General features: G+C 43.0%; 1 protein-coding gene across 5 annotated transcripts in view; it reads left to right on the top strand.

Annotated features, from left to right (window-relative positions):
• WDR37 (WD repeat domain 37) overlaps positions 1–22598 on the top strand; it is a 214529-nt gene that overhangs the window by 64333 nt on the left and 127598 nt on the right. The window contains exon 3 of one of the 5 annotated variants that reach the window (XM_089668730.1): positions 19311–19365. The exons of the other annotated variants lie outside the window; for them this stretch is intronic. The gene's annotated coding sequence lies outside the window, so the exon portion shown is untranslated. The remainder of the gene's footprint in view (positions 1–19310; positions 19366–22598) is intronic. 5 annotated transcript variants of the gene reach the window in all.

Raw genomic sequence — 22598 nt, 5'->3', positions numbered from 1 at the left:
TGTATATCCCATAACCCATCTTTACATTAAGACATCCAAGCATATAGACTCAATAAGGCGGAGCACAAAGCAGAAACTAAATAAGGGAGACCTCACACCCTTTAGGGCAACCAAAGAGAAGTATCTTAAAGGACTCTTGCATTAATATGCAGCCAAGGTTGAAAAGGGGAACCATTTAATGCCCAAGAACAGGTGGGGGACTGAATAAACCCATACCCATCTGTCTAACATTACACAAGAAGAGAGGAAGTATGAATACAAAGTATACTAAAACATAAAGTAACTTGGTTCCTAGTATCTCAAAGGTCCCCCCAATAATGACATCCAGTTTTTACCTGAAGGTGCCAAAATGTCCAGTATCTAAAAGAAAAGACTGCCACTGCTTCACAGCATGAATGTCAATAAGAGTGTCAATAGCATTCCTGTGTTGCACACTTGAAAGTTCTCCACCTACCTACCACCTGCAGTTCTCCATCTATAACAGAGACTATCCCCTGGACTCATCCCTTGACAACATATCCTGAGTGCTACTAACAAAACACCTATTCCCCCAAAATATTTGTAATTGTCTTAGATGCCTTTTAGATATTGTACATTTTTCTCTTGTATTAGCAGCACTCTTCTCATAGTAGTGCCTCTGTTCTTCCACAAGCATATAACAAAAATGGTAGATTGTTCGATTTGTTTTTAAAAAGGCATAAAAAGTATCTTAATTTGTCTTGAAATAAGCCTCCTGTAATCCCCTGTAAAGCAGCACTCAGACAGGGAAAGGGAGCCAATCGGCTTTGTTGAATGCATATGTGAACATGCTGGACAGGATGGCCCCATTCACACCTGAGCTTCTTTCAACACTACTCATTATGTACAATCTCTGTATGGGCCAGTTCGCTCCTAAGAGTTGTCCCTTATCAAAAAAAATAAAAAAATGAAAGAATCATGTTTTTGGCCTTATAACCTTTAGTGAGAGCGACTGAAAAAGTTTTAAATGCATGCTTACATGCATTTTTTTGGTGCTCCTAATTAAATGGCCATGGGACCAATAACTCGCAGCTCTGCTCCTATACTACAAGTAGTGCATAGAAACATACAAAAAGAAAACATTCTTCCAAATTGCCAGCCTATGCTCACACTAAGTGTAAATGGGGGTGAAGATATAAGCTCGAAAGAGCAGGGCCCTCGATCCCCTCATGTTTTGCATTGTATTGGTATTGTTCTGTCACATGTTCTGTCCCCCTTTGTAATGTACAGCGCTGAGTGAACTATTGGCGCTTTATAAATACTGTATAATAATAATAATAATAGAGGGGGGGGGAGGGGGTTGGGAGAGGATTGGCTGCTCGGCTACACAAGTTTCTATTTATGTGGGGCACCATTCACACAAATTCAGATTGGATGGAGAGTTCATGTTTTGACGCGTCACTTTTTGGGCAGCTCATTCATTCCAATGGCCTGCCCCACTCTCAAAAAACAGCACAAAGTACATACAAGCCAAACATTTAAAATATCTAAAAGGCATCTAAGACGATTAGGAATATTTTGGGGAATAGGTGTTCTGTTAGCACTCAGGAAACGTTGTCAAGAAATGAGTCCGGGAGATAGTCTCTGTTATAGATGGAGAACTGCAGGTGGTAGGTAGGTGGAGAACATTCAAGCTGTGTCACCATGATCGTCTGTTCATATATTTTGTTGTTTTTACTATAATTAAGCATCAATGTATGCATTCCTCTGTGTTCTACACTGTGTCCAAAACATTAAGAAAATATGCATGGAATGTGGTTAAATAATATATAGAACTGCTTGAAAAATAAATTCTTTCCAGTGCTTCATTGGGCTGAGTTCAGAGTGAATAGACTATAAGAGCGTTATTATAAAAACTTATTTTCAGCTGAACTGTCAAAATTCAATTCACATGCCTTTAATAAAGCATATTGGCTTCCCTAAAGCTTTGGAAATTCAATGTATTGCTTGTGATCTTAAAGTGTTCCTAAACCCTGGACCCTGCATTCACTATATTAGGTCTCCCACAGTACACAGAAATGCAAAAAGTGTAGTAAATATTAACTGCTAAATACCTTTTCTCAGAAGTCATACATAGCAATCTTGTGAATTCTATCAGTGTCCAGCTGAGCACTGATTAATCTTGTAGGAGCTTTCATTCTTCTCTCACTCTCCTATGAGACTACATGACCCCTGACCTCCGTCTGGACAGTGCTGATTGGCCTTGCGCCGATCACTTGCACTCTCCCAAAGTAAAAAAAAAACTCTAGCAATACACACCAAGCTGAGCATGTGCAGAGTGACCCCAAGAGCTCTATGCTATCAGCAGATGGATTGTGAACAACATAAGAATGAGAGGATCAGAGAAGACTGGATCAAACAGCTTTTTCACACCATGCAAAGGATTAACTCCTTAGGTTCCACAGTGAGTATGACAAGCATGCTTTACTGCATATACAGACTGATTTTACTGTTGTGCATTTAGTGGAACTAAATATGTGTGCGGGTTCTCACCATAATGTGCTTGTATGCACACTTGCCTCACACAGTTCCCTCCTAGTACAGGGGTCTCCAAACTGCGGCCTGAGGGCCAGATATGGCCTTCTGCTACCCTTTATCCGGCCCTTGGGGCACTAATCCTCCCACTGAGACCAACAATGGGGCAACACTTCTTCCATTAAAACCAATGATGGTGTACTATTCTTCCCACTAATACCAATGAAGGGGCACTACTCCTACTGACCATCAACCCTGTGGCCTGTTTATTCTCACTGATGCTGGGGCCAGGACATTTTCTATCCTCACTGGCCCTAATCTGGCCCTCCTAAAGGCTGAAGGACCGCAGACTGGCCCTTTGTTTGAAAAGTTTGGAGACTCCTGTCCTAATAGGTCCTTCTTCTGGGTCCTGAGACACTCCTCTTCGACAATTACATGGTCAATGATGAGGTTACGTGACTGCTGCACCCAGTTTTATTCTCAGCATTTCGAATATGAGCAGGGATCTACACGTCATGGTCCACCTGACTATTCTCAGCATTCCCAATATGAGCAGGGATCTACACGGCATGGTGCACCTGACTATACTCAGCATTCCAAATATGAGCAGGGGTCTACACGTCATGGTGCACCTGACTATTCTCAGCATTCCCAATATGAGCAGGGATCTACACGTCATGGTGCACCTTACTATTCTCAGCATTCCGGATATGAGCAGGGGTCTACACGTCATGGTGCACCTGACTATTCTCAGCATTCCCAATATGAGCAGGGATCTACACGTCATGGTCCACCTGACTATTCTCAGCATTCCCAATATGAGCAGGGATCTACACGTCATGGTCCACCTGACTATTCTCAGCATTCCCAATATGAGCAGGGATCTACACGTCATGGTCCACCTGACTATTCTCAGCATTCCCAATATGAGGAGGGATCTACACGTCATGGTCCACCTGACTATTCTCAGCATTCCCAATATGAGCAGAGATCTACACGGCATGGTGCACCTGACTATTCTCAGCATTCCAAATATGAGCAGGGATCTACACGTCATGGTACACCTGACTATTCTCAGCATTCCAAATATGAGCAGGGATCTACACGTCATGGTGCACCTGACTATTCTCAGCATTCCAGATATGAGCAGGGATCTACACGGCATGGTGCACCTGACTATTCTCAGCATTCCGAATATGAGCAGGGATCTACACGGCATGGTGCACCTGACTATTCTCAGCATTCCAGATATGAGCAGGGATCTACACGTCATGGTCCACCTGACTATTCTCAGCATTCCCAATATGAGCAGGGATCTACACGGCATGGTGCACCTGACTATTCTCAGCATTCCGAATATGAGCAGAGATCTACACGGCATGGTGCACCTGACTATTCTCAGCATTCCGAATATGAGCAGGGATCTACACGTCATGGTGCACCTGACTATTCTCAGCATTCCGGATATGAGCAGGGGTCTACACGTCATGGTGCACCTGACTATTCTCAGCATTCCGGATATGAGCAGGGGTCTACACGGCATGGTGCACCTGACTATTCTCAGCATTCCGGATACGAGCAGGGATCTACACGTCATGGTGCACCTGACTATTCTCAGCATTCCGGATATGAGCAGGGATCTACACGGCATGGTCCACCTGACTGTATTCTCATTGTGCCAAGTATCAGCAGGGATAAATAATGTGCAGTGGACTCTGCTTTATTCTCAGTGAATGACAGGGATATACACAGTGCGGTGCACCCAGCTGTGTTCTCAATGTGCGAGTATGAGCAGATATATGTAATACGCGGTGCACTCGGCTGTATTCTCAGCGTTCAGAGTATGCACAGAGATATACACTGCACTGTACACGCAGCTCTATTCTCCCTGTGTGATTTATGAGCCGGGGTATACACTGCACTGTACACGCAGCTCTATTCTCTGTGTGTGATTATGAGCCGGGGTATACACTGCACTGTACACGCAGCTCTATTCTCTGTGTGTGATTATGAGCCGGGGTATACACTGCACTGTACACGCAGCTCTATTCTCCCTGTGTGATTATGAGCCGGGGTATACACTGCACTGTACACGCAGCTCTATTCTCAACATTCTAAGTATGAGCAGGGATATACACCGTGTGGCACACCCAACTCAATTCTCCCCATTCTTATTATATTATTGCATATGTCCTAAATTTCTGAGATGGGTAAGAGGGACATCTTTCAGCGCAAAGTATAAAGACAAAAGATACACCCCTGCCACCTTCCAGTTATTTAAACAAACAAATCCTCTTTCCTTTATGTCTCGCATGCTCCCCCCTTCCAGTCACTGCAGCTCACAGTGGGAGGGTTCTATTTGGTTCCAAAAGAGGGACATTCTCCCCCCCAAATGAAGGATATTTAAAATGATACCAAAGTCTTGTCTTTTTATTTTTTCTTTCTTAAAAATAAAAGATGTTATACTTACAGTGGGGATCGAAAGTTTGGGCACCCCAGCTAAAAATTTGTATTAATGTGCATAAAGAAGCCAAGGAAAGATGGAATAATCTCCAAAAGGCATCAAATTACAGATTAGACATTCTTATAATATGTCAACAAAAGTTAGATTTTATTTCCATCATTTACACTTTCAAAATAACAGAAAACAAAAAAATGGCGTCTGCAAAAGTTTGGGCACCCTGCAGAGTTAATATCTTGTACTGCCCCTTTGGCAAGCATCACAGCTTGTAAACGCTTTTTGTAGCCAGCCAAGAGTCTTTCAATTCTTGTTTGAGGTATCTTTGCCCATTCTTCCTTACAAAAGTCTTCCAGTTCTTTGAGATTTCTGGGCTGTCTGTCACGCACTGCTCTTTTAAGGTCTATCCATAGATTTTCAATTATGTTGAGGTCAGGAGATTGTGAAGGCCATGGCAAAACCTTCAGTTTACGCCTCTTGATGTAATCCCCTGTGGATTTCGAGGTGTGTTTAGGATCATTATCCATTTGTAGAAGCCATCCTCTCTTTAACTTCAGCTTTTTCACAGATGGCATCAAGTTACCATCCAAAATTTGCTGAAATTTTATTGAATCCATTTTTCCTTCTACTCATGAGATGTTCCCTGTGCCACTGGCTGCAACACAACCCCAAAGCATGATTGATCCAACCCCATGCTTAACAGTTGGACAGAGGTTCTTTTCATTAAATTCTGTGCCCCTTCTTCTCCAAACGTACCTTTGCTCATTCCGGCCAAAAAGTTCAATTTTAACCTCATCGGTCCACAGAACTTGTTTCCAAAATGCATCAGGCTTGTCTATATGTTCATTTGCAAAGTTAAAATGATGATTTTTGTGGTGAGGACGTAGAAGAGGTTTTCTTCTGATGACTCTTCCATGAAGACCATATTTGTACAAGTATCTCTTTATAGTGGAATAGTGTACCACAACTCCAGTGTCTGCCAGATCTTTCTGGAGGGATCGTGCAGTCAAACGTGGGTTTTGAATTGTTTTTCTCAATCCTGCGAGCTGTTCTGTCTGATATTTTTCTTGGTCTTCCAGATCTTGCTTTAACTTCCACTGTTCCTGATGACTGCCATTTCTTAATTACATTCCGAACAGAGGATATTGACATCTGAAAACGCTTTGCTATCTTCTTATAGCCTTCTCCAGCTTTGTGAGCGTCAACTATTTTCAGTTTCAGTTTTCTAGACAACTGCTTAGAAGAACCCATGGTGCTGATTGTTGGGGCAAGGTCAGATGAGTCTGGGCATTTAAAACCTTTGAGATTGACATCACCTGGTCTTCCCAGACGATGATTGAGAACAATCCATGACACTGGCAGGTCTCAGCTTGTCAAAGGGGGCAGTGCATGCTATAAATTCTGCAGGGTGCCCAAACTTTTGCAGACGCCATTTTTTGTTTTCTGTTATTTTGAAAGTGTAAATAATGGAAATAAAATCTAACTTTTGTTGACATATTATAAGAATGTCTAATCTGTAATTTGATGCCTTTTGGAGATTTTTCCATCTTTCCTTGGCTTCTTTATGCACATTAATACAAATTTTTAGCTGGGGTGCCCAAACTTTCGATCCCCACTGTACCTTCTCTGTGCAGTGGTTTTGCGCAGAACAGCCCGGATCCTCCTCTTCTTGGGTCCGCTGCCAGCATTCCTGGCCCTGCCTTCCTGCCTAGTGCCCCCACAGCAAATGGCTTGCTATGAGGGCACCCATGCAGGCATGCTCCCGAGCCACTACTCTGCGTGTCCATTCAAACACAGAGCTGTGGCTTGGCTCTGCCTCCTCCCTCTCCTAATTGGCTCACTGACTATGATGGACAGCAGCAGGAGCCAGTGGCTCACGCTGCTGCCTCAGCCAATCAGGAGTGGGAGTCCCTGGAGAACTGAGGCTCTTGTGGACAGTGCTGGATCAAGAGGGGGCTCAGGTAAGTGTTTGGGGGGACTGCTACACACAGAAGGTTTTTTACCTTTATGCATGAGACTTTAGAACCACTTTAAGAACTATGGTATTGTCCTTTGCACTGCTGACTAGGCTTATATACTTGGTTCGTAGCTCTTGGTACTATATGGACTGAGGTGTTGGTTTATTTTTGTCTTCTCATGAGGCCTGTTCAGTTAAATTAAGTTTGAAACAAAATGGTGTGGTTTGTTTAAACTAGCCCTGCCAAGAACATCTGTCGTTCCTTCGGTCCAGGGCTGGACAAATCCCAAGAGGTAAATTGTTGTCTGTACTCCTGGTGGGAAGATATTACAACAGTGATATTGTTTTCACAGGAAAGGAGGTGAGAGGAAATCTCTTGAATGTTACCATACACAACAAAATCCTGACTGGTTTTATGCCTACCCCACACTGGTCCACATTTTCAGATAACATTTCTGGGGTTACACTTTAAGGATGAATTCCAGGTTTGGATATTTTATGCGTAGTTACATTGGTCCAGTTTGGACCATTGTAACTATGTATATGCCATACCTATCCGATATCCCTGGAAGCTGGAAATCACTGAAGTAGACACCTCTACTCCAGTCATCTATACTGGCGTTCACCGCCCCAACCCTCCACCTCATCTAATTAGAGATCACTTTGCATTCATTTAGAAAATGCAAAGCATTCTCTGAATGGTGCCTGTGCTTAAGTGACTGACCGACCTCCTGTATTCAAAAAGCTGCAAGCAGAGAAGCCGCTCATCATGGCACTGGGGTGCAAGTGGAGACTGCTGGAGTAGCGGCATCTACTTCAGTAATTTGCAGCTTCTAGGGGCATTGTACATGGTACATGTATTATTATTATACAGGATTTATATAGCGCCAACAGTTTGCTCAGCGCTTTACAATATAATGGGAGACAATAAAGTAACAGTACAGTTCAATACAAGAGGGATTTGAGGGCCCTGCTCCTCGGAGCTTACAATCTAGAAGGGAGGGGCTAGTAGTACAAAAGGTAGTAACTGTGGGGGATGGACTGGTTGGAAGAGTAGAGATTCCATTGTTAGCTGAGGGCAGGACAGGCTTCCCTGAAGAGAGAGGTTTTCAGAGATAGCCTAAAAGTGAGCAGAGTAGGCAATAGTCTGATAAATTGGGGTAGAGAGTTCCAGAGGATGGGAGAAGCTCTGGAGAAGTCCTGGAGACGAGCATGGGAGGAGGAGACAAGGGAGCTAGAGAACTTGAGGTCCTGCGAGGAGCGACGAGTACGGTTTGGGTGATATTTGGAGACAAGATTGGTGATGTAATTTGGGGCTGAGTTATAAATTGCTTTATATGTTATTAATGTTTTGAATTTTATCCGTTGGGCAATGGAAAGCCAGTGTTATAGCTCCTTTGGTCCAATGTAACTATGTACAAAATGCCACTATTTTTCACCACCTGAATACTTTTTGATGTTTTTTGTGGGAAAAAAAAAATCTATACCTAAAATTCATCTTTTAAGCAATAAGCACCAGAAATAAGCCCTCCCATTCACCTACATCACAGACCACTTGGGGCTTCTTTAAATGGCTGGAAAGCCATTGGACAACAGATCGTGATGTCCACATTGACACGTCAATTGACCAGGCAGGTGATTCCATTGTCATGAAGTGGTGGAACTCTTCGAGCGGTGCATACATGTGATGTTATGGCCCTCATAAATCACATTGCTCCTGAACAGATACAGACTATATAATGAATTGGTGGTAGGGAGGGGCTGTTGGGGTTGGATGGTTGAGGGTTTGGAGCTGATGCTGGCAGAGAAGGTCTCAGAAGAACTTTCTGTGCAGATCACCTTCACGTGTTTGGGCTCCTTTAGTGATGTCAGATACTGTGATGTCTAGATGCTTTACCAGAAATAGCAACTCCGGCTAATGTAATTACTATGTTTCTAAATGGATCAGCTCCAGGCAGCTTGCACGCCAGTGACCTCAATGGAAGGAGGATGAATGGTACATGAATCACCTGAATGTTCTCTGAAGGACTGGTCAGCTTTGTATCAAACACCTTTTCTTTGCATTGTGCTAATCCCATTGTGCCTAAGCTTGATATTTACTTCCAAGAAAAGGAACAATATTTTAGTCTTCAGCTGGATGAATGTGCTTTTATTCATAGCATGTATATTTTTATTGGTGACACAAAAGAATTCAGACGCAGGCAGCTAGCTTTTTTTAGCCAGCCATGGTAGCCCACACATGCCTCTCGTGACAAGTTTACCGAAAGTGGATCTTTACTTTAAAAAAAAAAAAAAAAAATTGCTAACAGGCAGGATTGTTAATGCAGAAGACACATGTTATATCTCTCCTGCATTAAAGATACTTACCTGCCTGTCCGCAGTGTACGCTGATCTGTGTACATTGAAATGACTGAACTCCAGCGCATGGAGAGATGGAATAGAAATAGTCGGGGATTGATACCTGTAAGCCACAAATGTGAGTTACCCTTTAAGGGCCAGTTCACACTACATGCGTTTCAGTAGCTTTTTTTGTGCATCCAAAATACTCAGAAAGTAGGTTATATGGTTGTCAGTGTCATAGTTCACATCAATGCTTGCAGTTCCAGTGTGTTCTGGGTGCAGAAAAAAAAGAACAGGCGGCATTTTTCCTGCACAGAACTTTACTGGAATGTGGTAAAATGCACTGGAATGCCCCTATTTAAAATGAGAGGGGGGAAAAAAACAGCATTAAAAAATGTACCAAAAACAAGCATGCAGAAATGCATCCGGAACACATCTGGACCAGGGGTGGACTGACAACTCATGGGGCCCCCGGGCAATAGGGGATCATGGGGCCCCTGTGTCCTTGCCCAAACTCAAAAAAGCTTATGAAAAAGGTACCAAGGGCATCTCATGGGGCTCCCTACTGACCCCGAGCCCTCAAGCAGTGCCCGAGTTTCCAAATGTTCAGTCCGCCCCTGATCTGGACTGGGTTTCTATAGTGTGAACTGACCCTGAATCAAAATCACCTTGTCTCTGCATTTCCTCTAATAGCGTGACAACACAGCTTTTGCAAGTACTGTATGAAGCGCCAAATTGTCATCCTGCTTGGCATGCATGGGTTATGCAGGCCATACATTGGTCGAATTTTGAATGAATTAGCTTTAGAAAATTGGAAATATTGTGCATTTTGTAATCGATGATGGCACCATTGATTTTGAAATTTGACCAACCAAGCCTTCCATTACACCTCATGTTGCTACAGAAAAGAATTTTCATGGCCAAGAATTTTCTTTTCCTTCCAGGTCACAGCTCATTCTCATTTCTTTTTCGATTCTTATTTTTCGCACGATTCTCCCATCATTGATTAGAAATTGGCTCGTTTGTCAAAAAATTTCCAATATGCCCAATCACTCAAATTCGATGGTTGTATGAAAATTGGCCGTTTCTGTGGCCCACTAATGGTGCAAAATTCGAATGAAAATTCTTAGAAAAGATTACCGAAAGAAAATTCTTTGGGAATTCGACCCATGTATGGCTGACTTTACAACATAAAAAGCTCAGGGCTTGATAGGACAGACTGAATGCTGTAAATTTTGGATTTCCAGGCAGTTTCTGTCTTGGTATAGGGCAGATAGGGACAGTGAATCTACTAAGCTTAGGTACATACCTGTGCGATTGGCGTGGCTCACATTTGCGCAGGCACAGCAGCCAGTTAATTTGAATGGCTGCTAAACCTGCGAGAAACGCAGGGGAATGTTCTGCACCTTTTTTTTAAAATCGCAGCCGCATGGAAATCGCAAGGTGCTTTTCCACCATGTGATTTCTTGCATCGGAAAAGACGTTGCATTTTCAGATGGATGGGGTGCCGTTAAGAGTTAATGGCAGCCCCACACGCCTGCTAAATAGCAACGTGGCTTTTCTGTGGTTGCGGGAATACATGCGATATACTCGCCTCCCTGCATATACAGTATGTGAGCCTAGCCTTATGTAGACAGCAATGAAGACTTACGAACCCTTCTCTTTTCTAGCCAAAAAAAAAGGTTTTGGCTATACGTAGACTTTAAGGTATGAATTATGTGCAGTGCATACAGCCGGTGCCTTCTGGGGAATGTTTGCACAATGGAGGAACAACCAGCTCTGCAGTATATGGATCTGGCCTGATTAGCGGGTTTAAATCCCGGTGGAAGGATGGCTTAGTGGAAACGTTCAGCACTTAATACACATTTTTGCATTGTGGAATTATGAATCCGCTCTGCTTTCTTTTCCATTGCTATTAATCTGGCCACATTCCATCTCCAGGCGTTCACCGCCTGTCCATGTCCTGTTGTTAATGTGCGTCTTTGCTAGGTCAGCCAAAAGTCTTTTAAGGTTTTCCTGTGTGTTGGAAGTTGCAGAACTTTCTTCCTTCCTGTGCAAAAAGAAAAAAAAATCTACTGATTACAGCACCAAATATTCAACAGAAGATTGAGCAGGGTGTGTCTTCACAGGGGTGTCAAACTGGCGGCCCTCCAGCTGTTGTGAAACTACAAGTCCCATCATGCCTCTACCTTTGGGAGTCATGCTTGTAATTGTCTATCTTGCAATGCCTCATGGGACTTGTAGTTTGGCAACAGCTGGAGGGCCGCCAGTTTGACACCTGTGAGTTAAAGGAAAAAAAGAATAAACACATTTTAATGACAGTGTTCTGTAAAGCAATAAAGAACAATCATCAGAGGTGCATTGAGCTACACTGATCAACGTAGGCTCAGTTAAAGAGCACATAGAAAACCATTGATCCCTATGTGCACTGATCACACCATACATGTGCAGCGGTGTGCCGTGTGCAAAAATGCAGCATGCATGTCAACGCACCGCAGGATGCTGCTGTAATGAAATGTCATTTTGTTAAAAAGGATTTATAAGAAATAAGGAAACCATGTAATGCGTTGTAACAAGTCATTGCAGCACACTTCACATTGCACACCAGCGTGCCAGCATTATATGGGCCATAATGTGTGCAAGTTGGTGTGAATGAGATCTTTATATTCTTAAAGTATACTGTATAATAACACAATCAGTAACATCACCTATGAACTGTCACATTGCCGCACACCTCCGGCTCAGCAGGTGACAGGGTGTAAAAATGGCCTCCGGGCCCCATAAACCAGTCTGACGTGTTTTTACCCTGCCCCTTGGGCTTAGTCATAGAGGACCTTGGAACAGGGTGAAATGCGTTAGAGGGGGCGTGGCTTGATAGGAGCCACAGCTGAGGCCTCTTTTGCACCCTGTCACTTAGTGAGCTGGAGGTGTGTGGCGTCTCTCTAAGGCTAGGTTCACACCTATGCAGGTTGCATTTGAGCTGTTTCTGCATTGCGTTTTGCGTTGTGTTTTTTAACGCATTTTGCGTTTTTTGTTTTTTTTCATTTATTTTTTTATTTTTTTCTTGTTGCTAGGCAGATTTAAAACGTGGCAAAATTGCGATACGTTCTTTTTTGCAGCGTTTCCATTGAAGTCTATAGAACCAAAAACCCAACTTTTTGCGTTTAAAAAAAAAAAAAAGGTCCCTGACCCTTTCCAAAAAACGCACCGGGTGAAAGCATGGAGATGTGAACATGGCCCATAGGAAACCATATTAAGCAGACTGTACGGCGTTTCTGCAAAACGCTACAGAAAACGCTTAGGTGTGAACCTAGGGTGATGCAATGTTGAAGCACTTCCTGGATACGTTTTCTGGACTCCTTGCACCCTGTCACTTGTGGATCACCAAAATGGGAATGTTGGTGTTACTAAACTCAGGACCCTGCATCCACTATATCTGGTCTCCCCGGACCCTGCATCCACTATATCTGGTCTCCCCGGACCCTGCATCCACTATATCTGGTCTCCCCGGACCCTGCATCCACTATATCTGGTCTCCCCGGACCCTGCATCCACTATATCTGGTCTCCCCGGACCCTGCATCCACTATATCTGGTCTCCCCGGACCCTGCATCCACTATATCTGGTCTCCCCGGACCCTGCATCCACTATATCTGGTCTCTCCAGGCCCTGCATCCGCTATATCCGGTCTCCCACAGTATACAGAACATGGAAATGCAATTATTTTAGTAAATATTAACTGCTAAATACCTTTTTTCATCAGCAGTACCGTATTTTTCGCCGTATAAGACGCACTTTTTCTTCCCCAAAACTGGGGGGAAAAAGTTGGTGCGTCTTATACGACGAATAGAGAGAGAATCCGTGAGGCGCGGCGGTATATAACAGTCTTGTGGCTTCTATAAATGTTTAGCCCAGCACTGGTTGAAGCTTGTAGGAGGAGTTTTATATTTGTTCTAGGAGGATGCAGAACCCCTGACCCCTGGACAGTGCCGATTTTGGCTCTGCGCTGATCACATGCACCCTCCTCAGATAAAAAACAAAAAACCTCTAGCAATACACACCAAATTGATCATGTGCAGAGTGTCTCCACATGATATGTCTTATCAAGAGATAAGAGTGGGACACTGGAAGAAGGGGAGGATCAGAGAAGACAGGATCAAACAGCCTTTTTACAGGCTTCCAATAGAGACTACAAGTGGCCAGACATTGCACAGATAATGCCTTCCCACCTGTCCTGAGAAATGTTAAGGTGCCAAAAAATTGGTCATCCAGACCTCTGCAAAACTACACCAGTGACATGGCATTTCTCAGTTTGGTCACTGGCCTGTAGCATGAGACATAAAGTGCAGTTGCATACTATGGCTAGGTTCACACCTGTGCAGGTTGGGATGATGTGCTTTTTTGATGCATTTTGCAGTTTTTCACATGCAGTTTTGATGCATTTTTCATGCTTTTTTGATGCATTTTTGGGATGTGTTAACGTTGCTAGGGGGAGGAGTCTGGTGTCATGCAGGAAACCCAAGTACATGCATTTTATGCATTTCCATTGAAGTCTATGGAACCAAAAGTGCAGTCTGCTGTGGACAAAAATGTCCCTGATCCTTTCTGAAAAACGCACAGATGCGACCCATAGGAGATCATGTTAATTGGACTGCGAATCTGAAAACGCACTGCAAAACGCATAGGTGTGAACCTAGCCTAAAGCCAGCCATAGGCTGCTTGAATTTTGGATGATACCTGCTGGGTGGGTGACCCTGCCACTACCTACGAGGAAAAATGATCCACCCTGTTTGCATTCAATGGGCAGTGCTACCTGCTGAAAATCCCATTCAGCTCAGTGGGGTCCACTATGGATCGCTCTTCAGAGGGATAACAAATGTAAACTAGTCCTTCCAATGCTGCAATCTCAGTGTGAATGTTGCTATACAGAGGACATGATGTGACTTATCAGGACAATTTTACCTGCTGTATATTGTGTTGTGATTGATTTTTTGTATAGGAATACATAATTGCAATAAATAGTGTTTTACTTTATTCTGCCTGGAGTTTAGGTTTAAATCTAGGTATTTTCACTGTGTTTCTTTATAATGAACCGTTCGTAAAGCTTGCTGCTTCCACATTAGTACAGGCAGAATGTGATATTCCCCATTGCATTGTGTTAGCATTAACACCTGTGTATTCTCATCTTCCATCTGCTCGTCCACTTCTTGGCTGTCATTCATGTTCCATTTAGCGTATGAATCTGGTTGATTGTTTGTTGCCAGCAGACTGGTATGGCAGAGAGTGGGAGATACATAGCGGAGGGTTAGGAGTTTGTGTTCCCGAGCTGTCATTATTAAATGAAGGGCTGACTTTGAAGAGAACATGTGTAGAACCACGGGGGTGATAATCGGGGATCAAGTAAAGCCCTGTAGGGGGTCTACAATCGGATTAGTGCAAATTTCAGCGAGTGTGCAGGACGGCAGTGTACGGTGTAAAGACTGATGTACTTTTATTAGGCTGGTTGTTTTTTCTTCTCTTTTGGGTTTTCATTTTGTGGTGCTGCAAAGAAAAAAAAAAACAATCTTGCCAACGTGCATACACTTTACTACAAGGCTTCTCTAAAAAAAAAAAAAAATTAAAGTAGGGAAGGGGTACAACGTCAGTAATATTTTATTGGTGTCTCCATTGGGGAGATTCCCCCAACTTCCTGTCCAAGTGACAAAAGGGAGCTGGGCTAAACTGTAATAATATCTTCTTGGTGAAGTGGGGCAGGGCTGAAATTGTGTTTTTTTTTTTTTTGTTTTTTGTTTTTTTTAATCTTTGTCACCCCCGTTTGGACATTGTCCCATTTTTGCTTCAGTGGGTCCTAAGGATTCGTTCACACTATGCAGGTACAGTGCATGCGTGTTTCCTCCCTTTGTGTGTAGGGCAAGTCCATTCATTTCAGTGGTCTGCCCTACATGCAAGACATGCAAAAAAGAAGTCTCTGAGCCATTTTCAAAATCAGGCTACACTGAACGGCCTAGTGCTGTGACATCATATGTTTTGGCGCATGCGCAAATGCGTACATTAGATGTACTGTCATGCATCTGCTAAACGGCAATGCATTTCTGTGCATTTCAGGAAAATGTACAACTTTGCATGTATTCCCGAGTTGCCCAAATTTTAGTTTAGGCCTCTCTCTAGCCTATCTAAACCCAAAAACAAAAAATAATATATTGTAGCTTATCCAAACTTAGATGTGTTGGCTGTATTAGTTTTCATTTTCAGGCTTCTTTTCCTGTTCCGTTTACCTGGTGATCCTGCCAGTAATGCACTTCCTCTCGTAGAGTGACAATCCTCGCCATATTGTATCTATGAAGGAGCAACATTGTCACTCTCCGTCAGGAACTGTATTAGGACTACAGAGCCACCTCTATCCTTCTGTGCGTAATATAAAAAGGGGCTGCTCTGTAGTTCACAGAGAGAGATCAAATAGGGCTGATAATATTGCACTGCAGCATTGTCAGTTCACTGCATGAAGTTAGGAGCTCACTGGATTTCTGGCACGATCATCACTATTAATAATAAAAATTATATATATATATATATTTTTTTTGCTTTAATTGAACAGCTGTAACAAAAGCCTTTGACTAGTATACTTGAGGATCCATGCATGCTAGCATTTTTTTTAAGCTCAAAAAACGCAGGATAAAAAACTCTGGTAATAACGTTTTTTTTTTAATAGCATTCAGAATTGTTTATGAGAATTTGCGGTTTACAGTACATGTAGAGGAAAAAATTTAAAAAGCTACAAAAAAGCTGTTAGGAGCATTTTAGTAGTGTTAAGCCACATGTTTAGCCTTTTCTGTTTCTGCTGGAAAAACGCTCCCAAAAACTCTACAAAAACTGTTTTTTTTCTGCTCTTAGACGCTGAAGCTCAAGAAATGCTAATAGCCTAAAACAGTGTGCATGGACACATAGGATATCACTATTTAGCTTCTAGGAGCAGAATAAATGCTAGTAACTGCTTCTAGGAGCTTAAAAAACCGCTAGTGTGCATGTAGTCTAAAGCGGTATTAAACCCAAAAATATATTGCAGCTTTCCCTCTGTTTTCATCTGGTGATCCAGCAAGTAACACACCTCCTGTATTAACGAGACACCACTTTGGAGGAATGGGCACAGCAGACATCACCATTATCAGTCTGGGCAGGAGGGGGAAGTTTAAATGTAAGAACAGATTTAGATACACTACCAAATTGAAACCAAACTCCAGCTCACATTTAATCGGTTACAGCAAACATTTTTTTCCCTTTTGGGATAAAGGTTTTATATGAATAAATAAAAGCTGATTTTTTTAAATCACCCCTGCCAATGTTAAGTGCTTTGTCTCATCCCTGTAAACTGATACATTCTGCTGGAGAGCTTGTTCTTTTGAAAAACAACAGATTTGCTGGCTGGGTCCGCAGATGAAAGTAAAAGAACGCCTAAAAGAAGGAAGTTAATGCAGCCATTTCTAAGAACTGGTAAGCTGCAATATAATAAATGTTTGCTTTTGGGTTTAATAGCACTTTAACAGATCAAAGGGTAACAAATCCGAGAAGGCCATTCTATGGGCTTACATACAGCTTGATGTGTTGTAGTTCTTCCAACATAGTGCACACTATTACCTGCTCTCCCACCGACCTATAGCAGAAATACTGCTACAGGGCTGCGCAAAATCACGTGTGTGTGTGAGAGATTTTGCATTTCTGGGTAGGGGGTGCCTGCCCGACCCGCTCGTCCATTGGCGGCCTTAGCTGTCGATCACCGGATCCTGGCTGGTGATTCCCCGCCAGCACCCCTGATGGGGGAGAGACCGGTATGTAAACAATACAGATCTCTCCCCTGTCCACTCCTGCACACTGCTTTGTATTGTTCTGCTATGCCAAGCAATACAAAGCAATATGCTGACACAGTAAAGCACACTGTAAAACAGCACACAGTTAACCCTTTGATCGCCCCAGATGTTAACCCCTTCCTGCCCAGTGTCATTAATTCAGTGTCAGTGCTTTTTATTAGCACTGATCACTGTATTCGTGTCACTGGGGATGTCAGAAAAAGTTAGTTCCCCCCCCCCCAGTGTCAGAATTCCCACTGCAGTCCCTTTATAGGTCGCTGATTGCTGCCATTACTAGTGTGTATGTGTGTGTATATATTGTGTGTGTGTGTGTGTATGTATATATATATATGTATGTATGTATGTATATATATATATATATATATATATATATATGTGTGTGTGTGTATATATACCGCCATTTGTAGAAGCTATAACTTTCACGTAAACCATAAATTTACACGTATTGTGATTTTTGTTTTTAGCAAAGACATGTAGCAGAATACATTTTGGCCTAAATTTATGACAAAGTTTGACTTTTAAAAATTTTACTGGAGGTGTTTAATAGCAAAAAGTCAAAAATATATATATTTTTTTTTTTTTCTCAAAATTGTTGGTCTTTTTTGTTTATAGCGCAAAAAATAAAAACCGCACAGGTGATCAGAAACCCCCGAAAGAAAGGTCCATTTGTGGGGAAAAAAAAGGGCACAAATTTAATTTGGGTATAGTGTTGCATGACTGTGCAATTGTCAGTTAAAATAACAGCGCCATATCGCAAAAAATGGCCTGGTCAGAAAGGGGGGTAAATCCTCTGGAGGGCAAGTGGTTAAGCCAGGTGGTGCTTCCCAAGTCTTCTCAATGCTGCATATTTCCTGAGTCTCAAGCTGCTTAGTTCGGTCCGTGATTGTATAGAAATGTCTGATGATGTGCTATAAATACAAACCTATCTGCCCTAATGCCTCTCGTCACCTTGGATGTGTGTTTATAGGTGCACTGGGTGCTGCACTCAATTTTCCATGTGTATGTATTTTGCGGCAAAATAGTGAATGATTTCTTGCAAAAGATATGTTAGAAAATATTTTGTTTAGGTGCGTACTGGAGGAATCCGCCTGCCTGCAGTGACTGGCCTCCCCATTTTAGATGATGGATTGTTTTAATTCCTATGCATGGCACGTAAAGGCAATAATGGCTGTTAATTGCTTGTATACATCCTAAACAAACATAGCTGAGTACACAGAGAGCACATCTTGGCAGAAATGGTAATGTTCTGCGCTGTCAGCTTAAAGGGCAATGCAGTCTTTTTCATTCTATTAGATGTGAATGTGAAAGAGATCAGATTATTGTAAATGATCAATGTGGAGTTTGTAGGGATGAATGGATGTGGGGGCAGCCAGGCTCAGTTTGTACTGTGGTTGTGCATTCTTCTGCCTCAGTACAGTAGGCTCTGTGAAATGTTTAATGATGTGAAATGCCCACAGTGCTCATGGGTGCCAACAACCAAGTAACCTTGGTCTAGATTTAAGTGATACTTAGGCTCAGTTCACACTAGCTTTGTCAGGAGGCGTCAGACAGGTGTTTGGGAAGTGTTTTTAACGCTTCTCAAATGCCTATATAAGTTCTGCACATGGCAGTACACAGTGCTGTTCACACTGAAGTGTTAGACTTGCGTAGCAAAACTGACGCCTCTTGTGAAGTCAGGAGGAGTTGAAGCCTCCCATTGAAGTCTATGGTGCCACTCCTCAAACGCCTGACAGGCGTTTGCGGGGTGTTTGCGAGTTGTTTGCGGAGCGTTAATACCATTTAACTTCATTATAGGCGTTTGTGGTGCGGTTTTAACTCTTGGCCAACGCCTATCAACCGCCTCAAAACTGCACATTGGGCTTTTGGGGAGCGTTAAATCGCCTGTCAAACGCTATAGGGGCGTATAGCAAGAGTTAGAAATAAAGTCAAGTGTGAACGAGCCCTAAAGGTTCAGCTTTTTTATTTTAAAAATAACAAACATGTCATACTTACCTGTTCTGTGTAATGGTTTTGCACAGAGCAACCCTGATCCTCCTCTTCTTGGGTCCCCCCGCTGGTGCTCCTAACCTCTCCCCCCTGCTTGCTGCTTGCTCTGGGGGCACTCGTGCATGCTTGCTCCTGAGCCGCTTCTGTTTCTATAAGGCAGGGGGGCATGCAGGCGTCATAATTTACTAATGTTTACTCTGGAATTTGTTGACAGAAAATCCCTGAGTGAATAAAACTGTGTGTAAAGACCTGAGTAATGTTGTCTACAGGTGAGTAAGGCCTTTTGCACACGGTACTGATTTTTGAGCCTCAGCATTTCTGGAAGTAATTTCAGGTGTTTGTTTTGCATGCCATTTTGCATATGCACATTCATCTTGTACAATACATTCTTAGACAAAAGCCATTGATATTTATACTCATATGTGCGCATCAGCGCAAAATACTGACCTAGAACGCAAATGTTTCTTTTTTTTTTGTTTATCAAGAATATACAACGCTTGTTTATAGTCCTGTGTGTACAGGCACATTGTAAACAATGGGCTACATTTTTAGATTAGCACTACATGCTTTTCTGCAGTGTTTCCATTGAAGCCTATAGAAAACGCAACTTTTTGCGTTAAAAAAAGTCCCTGACTGTTTCCAGAAAACGCACCAATGTGGACATGTCCCATAGGAAATCATGTTAAATGGACTTTACAGCGTTTTCTGCAAAACGCTGTAGAAAATGCTTATGTGTGAGCCTAGGGTAAAGTGTACAGGCAAAAATGTATTTATTTTTTGGCTGTCCTGCCGAGTCAGGTCATAGATTTCTCTCCACTTCCTGCCTCAGCGACACAATAGGAAGTGAGAGGAATCCTCCAATGGAGGGGAATTCTATCTTCATTGTCAGCCTCACAGGTGCTCCCTTTGGAAGCTTTCCCACCACCTCCCTTGTCCCATGACAACACAAAAGGCCATAAACTTTAATTGTAAAACAAAGGTGTGCTTTATATTATGCTTTTTGAACGTGATGGGCCCTTGCCGCTTAAATGCTAAAATGATAAATTACCGGTACTGTGTCCTTCTTGTAGATGTTCTTGCTCATTTTCTGTTGGGGAAAATATCTTCATCACTCTATTAAAAAAAAAAAAAGTTTGGGCTCTTTAAAGCAGAACGCCATTCCGTGGAAATCTGTATTTTACAACCCCCCAACTTGGTGATCTCAGCCCTATAGGTCAGTCCTGTACATTACAGATGAAGCCCCATAGAGAAATCCTGTACATTACTGATGAAGCCCCATAGGCCAGTCCTGTACATTACAGATGAAGCCCCATAGAGCAGTCATATACATTACAGATGAAGCCCCACAGGGCAGTCCTGTACATTACTGATGAAGCCCCATGGGGCAGTCTTGTACATTACTGATGAAGCCCCACAGGGCAGTCCTGTCCATTACTGATGAAGCCCCATAGGCCAGTCCTGTACATTACTGATGAAGCCCCACAGGGAAGTCCTGTACATTACTGATGAAGCCCCACAGGGAAGTCCTGTACATTACTGATGAAGCCCCACAGGGCAGTCCTGTACATTACTGATGAAGCCCCACAGGGCAGTCCTGTACATTACTGATGAAGCCCCACAGGGCAGTCCTGTACATTACAGATGAAGCCCCACAGGGCAGTCCTGTACATTACTCATGAAGCCCCACAGGGCAGTCCTGTACATTACTCATGAAGCCCCACAGGGCAGTCCTGTACATTACTCATGAAGCCCCATAGGGCAGTCCTGTACATTACTCATGAAGCCCCATAGGGCAGTCCTGTACATTACTCATGAAGCCCCATAGGGCAGTCCTGTACATTACAGATGAGGGTTTTCTAGGGCAGGGTTGAATGTATTTATTAGCAGCGAGAGAAGAGAAAGCCTTGTGTTTGCCTTTGCTGTGTGTTATGGGAAATTCTAAATGTGAAGGTGCAAACAAAGTGTTAATTGAAGCAGAGGCAGCAGTGGCTGGTGGGTGAAATCTAATGTTTGCTATATTACCATATAGAAAATGCAGTTTGCATATAAATTAGCTTAAGAAAAGAGAAGATTTTCTATGAGCAGATGGCTGGTAATGGTGGCATTTGAAACAAAATGCAACTTATGTTTTTTTAGTTTAGTTATCCTCCTAATCTAAATAACTACTATTATGTCACTCACGCAAAAAAGGTAAAGTGGTATTAAACCCCAAACCAAAAATGTCATATAATGCAAATATTGCATCCTTAGATGTGGTGGCTGCATTAATATTCAGTTTATTTTTTTCCTCTTATTTTCACCTAGAGATCCAGTTTACTGCTGCTTTTGGAAGGGATATAAGGCATCCTGGATGCCTGCATATTTAATGTGATTCTAAAGGCAAACTTTTTTTCTTTAAATAACAAACATACCTATGCTTACCTGTTGTGTGTTGTGGTTTTGCACAGAGCAGTACGGATCCTCCTCTTCTCAGGTCCCCCGCAGGCTCTCCTGGCTCCTCCCTCCTGTTTGGTTCCCCCACAGTAAACAGCTTGCTATAGGGGCACCCGCTGCTCCGTCTGTCCATTCGCACATGGAGCCGTGGCTTGTCCTCACCCTCTCTCTCCTTATTGGCTCTCTTGTTGCGATTGACTGCAGTAGAAGCCAATGGCTCCTGCTGCTGCCTCAGCCAATGAGAAGAGGGAGTCCTGGGACAGCTGAGACTCCAGTGCAGATTGCTGGATATCTTAAAGTGGAACTTCACTCTCTCAATCAACATTTACTATTTTTAATCCTTATGCTGCTATCATTAGTAATGAGGTAGGAAAATATATCATATTTACTTGTTTTAAACTTTTTTTTTTTTATCCATTTCTTCAGTTACTTCCTGGTTTTCTTGCCTAGGGAAATGATTTCATACATCGAAGGAGTCTTCAGGAGGGGAGGAAGGGTTCTCCGCTCAGCCAATGTATGAGCTAAGGGCAGATGGATTCCAGGAAGTAACTGCTACATGAATCATCTGCCATTACTTAGGCTGGCCACTGCAGGAAATATCAGGGGGTGTTTTTCAAAATGAACAATGCAGCGTCATATCTCACTGGAAGAGCTTTGCCTGCTGGGGCAGAGTGAGCAACTGATGAAGTATGGCAGGGGAGAGCTATTTAATTTTGCTGCCCATAGCAGTTTAAGGCCCCTTTTCACATGAAGGGTCTGATCAGGTCCACCTCTCAGCTTTTCAGGTGGACCTGATCAGACCCTCTATTCACCACTATAGACCGGGGGGTGTAGAAAGACCGTGTTGTGTCCATCCGTTGGTCCGCTAAAAAAGGAATGGAAGGGGATCCGTCCTCTAGGCAGATTGAAGGACAGTCGGGTGTAAACTGACAGCGATGTCTGTTTACACCTGGCTGCCCATAGAGCACAGCGACTCTCTCCGTGTCCATTCTGCAAAAGCTGAGCGGACATGGACCTGTCATCCTCCTGCTCTGCTCTGATCAACAGGGGATCTGTCCATTGATCCCAC

Source organism: Staurois parvus, unplaced genomic scaffold (assembly GCF_062004578.1).
Source record: "Staurois parvus isolate SC_StPar_1 unplaced genomic scaffold, SC_StPar_1.0 ptg000061l, whole genome shotgun sequence".
Taxonomy (NCBI): domain Eukaryota; kingdom Metazoa; phylum Chordata; class Amphibia; order Anura; family Ranidae; genus Staurois; species Staurois parvus.
The sequence above is the reverse complement of the archived record's forward strand: the minus strand, read 5'-3'. Positions and strand labels throughout refer to the sequence as shown.